This window comes from Orycteropus afer, unplaced genomic scaffold, assembly GCF_000298275.1.
Source record: "Orycteropus afer afer isolate SDZICR_OR568_19922 unplaced genomic scaffold, OryAfe1.0 scaffold00045, whole genome shotgun sequence".
Lineage (NCBI taxonomy): Eukaryota > Metazoa > Chordata > Mammalia > Tubulidentata > Orycteropodidae > Orycteropus > Orycteropus afer.
The window spans coordinates 2,566,884-2,570,132 of record NW_006921632.1 but is presented as its reverse complement, the minus strand read 5'-3'; the positions used below and the strand labels follow the sequence as shown (position 1 = coordinate 2,570,132).

General features: G+C 38.8%; 1 pseudogene; it reads left to right on the top strand.

The window, feature by feature from the left end:
• Positions 1-1,019: 1,019 nt before the first annotated feature.
• On the top strand, positions 1,020-1,353 carry LOC103194450 (annotated as a pseudogene).
• The last annotated feature ends 1,896 nt before the right edge of the window (positions 1,354-3,249 follow it).

The window sequence follows — 3,249 nt, the reverse complement described above, 5'->3', positions numbered from 1 at the left end:
CTTCTTGGGTACTAACAGCTCATTACTCCTATACCTATCTATCTTTAGCTGCCAAACATCTCAAAATGAGTTGAGGAGCTAAATATACAAACCTGGCCTTCACTTTAGAAAAGTTAGGGAATAAAACCTCACAAATGTAAATGAATTAACACACAATGTTTTACCAAATTGCAAAACTCAAATTAGCATGGAGAGTTGCTTGCTTCTTTCATTTAGTTACAAAATTAATTTTCAGTGCATATTTTTTGTGGCCATATTTTAACCCTCTTCCTAGCCTTTCACTAGCTTCTTTTCACTAAGTGTAATAACATGTTATTCTATATACTTTAAAACATTTTTCCCTCAGTTTATTTTATCTAATGATCTTCTGTCCTACTTCATGTGCTATATTCTCTGTCCCTAAACATACTGTATTTGGTCAGTTCTAAACTACATATTTTTTCACATGTTGACATCTCTGAAATTAGGAAGCAATAGTATCTTGAATTCAGTGAAATATGGCAGGTTCCTTCTGAGTGAGCAGTTCACTTTCTATCGGTTACTAAATGATGTTCTTCTTTCCAATCCTTTGGCTCCAATTCATAGTGCTTATAATAAATCTTGCCTTATTTGATATTTGTTGTAGTTCCAATATGACTGCAGAATATTCTGTTATTTGAAGATATCATAATTTTATTAGCTGGCCCCTACTGATATTATAAACTATGCTCAGATAAATATATCTTGTATACTTCTCTAATTATTTCCTTAGGATAAATTTCTAAAAGTAGAGAACACTAACTAGTATTCTTGTTACTGTATATCAAGCTTTCTTGCCTCAATGTGTTATGTGCTAATTGGACTTTAAGCCTTTGTTTCAAGTCTCAGCAGGTTATTTTTCAAGCTTTATATAGCCTTTCCTCAACTGCCACTAAGCCAGTTGGTTTTTCAGAGGAAACTAAGGCAGTGTTGGGTGAGGCTCTCACTTTATCCACTACTAGTACTGTACCTGGCAGCCGGCAGACTAGCATTCCTGTACCATGGCCTCCGTTTCCCAGCTCACCTGCATCTACTTGGCCCTCATAGGCCCTCATACTGCACGATGATGACGTGACAGTCACAGAGGATAAAATCAACGCCCTCATTAAAGCAGCAGATGTAAATGTTGAACCTTTCAGGCCTAGCCATCGTCGATATCGGAGCCTCATCTGCAGTGTTGGGGCTGGTGAGCCTGCCCCAGCAGCTGGTGCTGCGCCAGTGGGAGGACGTGCCCTCTCCACCACCACTGTCCCAGCCGAGGAGAAGAAAGTGGAAGCAAAGAAGGAAGAATCTGAAGAGTCCAATGATGACATGGGCTTGGGTCTTTTTGACTAAACCCCTTTTGTAACTTGTCCAATAAAAAGCTGAACTCTTAAAAAAAAAAAAACCTTTAGATTGACAAATTGCCCTATAGAAATAAATAATTGCTGTTCTTTACAATAATGTGCTCATTTATCTATTAAACACACATTTATTTAATAGTCTCATATGCCAAGTAATGTACTAGGTACCCATAGCTAAGTTAAGATGTTTTTGTTGCAAATGACAGAAAACCCAACACCAACTGGCAAGCAATACTCTTCCCTTTCAAGCAGAAACTCTGTTTCTATCAGCAGGACCCTGTTTCTCTCCATCTTTCTGTTTGGCTGTGTTCTCCTCCAAATACTGGCTTTATTCTCAAGCAGGCTTTGCCCCTTGTAGTCAGAATGGCTATAGTAGTTCTGCATCCTAGTAACTCCATGTCCAGCAGACAGCATTTCCCTTCCAGTACCTCTGGAGAAAGTCTTCAGATTTATTCCAATTACTGGAAAGACTAAGAACACATGCTCACCCTAAACCAATCACTGAGGCCAGAGGAATGGGATATGCTAGGGGTGGAGTGAGACTCCCGCCAGATCACAAGACCCAGAGCAGAAAATTGGGCCTCTTTCCAGAAGAGGAAGGGACACTGGGGTGACAAGAAACAATTCAGGAAGAGTAGAGTCAGGATATCGTGATGACTTTATAAATCATCATATAAAAATTTTAGTTAAAGGAGGAAAGGGAATAAAGTTCTATTTAATATACTTTTTTTTTTTTTTTTTTTGCATATTCTTTATTTTCAGATACTTCTTTCATTTGTAAAATGGGAAGCATTAGGGAGGGCAAAGTGCTCTTGGTTCAGGCCCTCTGGCATTCTTCTCAGTCTCTTTTGTAGGCTTTTCCTTTCCCCACTCCTTTAATGTAAATGTGCCTTGGGATTCTTCCTCAGCCATCTTCCCTTCTCATGTTCCTGCCCTTCTAATGGTTTTAATCACTACTTAATGTGTTTTGAACTGATCACACACAAATCCAGATCTCCTAAGCACTAAATCTCTGCATCCAACTGCCTCCCGGGCAGCACTATGTCAGTGTTTCACTGGAACACTCCAATTCAACGTGCACTAAAGAGTCAGCTCTTTCCCATCTACACAAGTGCCCAACCAAAAGCCTGAAAGTCACTTCAACTTTTCTCTTTCAAGCACCATATGTAATCCTTTCATTACAGAATTATTTTTATTTGTAAGATTTGTGTGTGTGTGTAATGGAATACATGGTGAATCATTGGCTGTTTTTAAAATTCTATTATGTATGATGGATTTTGATGAGTATTATGTGGGACACATATGGCCCCATGGACTCTGGTAGTAGGATAGGTGGGATGAGGCTTGGTAAAAAAAAAAAAATCACTTGAATATTACCTAAGCCTGAACACCACACCTTCCCAGTAACACACAGTAAACAGAAAATACTTTCAAGGCTTATCTCACTGTACAGAAGCCCAAAGAGAAAAGTGTTTTGTGGTCACTCCTCCAGGATGTACCACCTTATACAATAACCTTTCAACACAGCAATATGTTGCCAACGAACTTCCTCCTGGTTATAGTTACATAAGTCGCTGCCCCAGTGCCAGCATGTACCGTACGTGGAAAAAAAGCCTTCCAAGAAACCCCAGGGCTGAGAAATGTAAGTGATATTTGTATGTCCCACAGGTTGCAAAAGAGCTAATTTTTGAGTTTTGTTCATTCTGCTTTTTCACTATTTCTCATAATTGTCTCTTCTACATTTTCATTACAGCTTTTTTCATTTAGGACCTCAGTGTCTTGTACCTAAATTTTTAACTTTTTATTTTGAAAAATTTCAAATGTATTTAGAGAATAAGGAACCCCTACATATCTATCGGGAGCTCTGGTAGCATAGTGGCTAAGACAC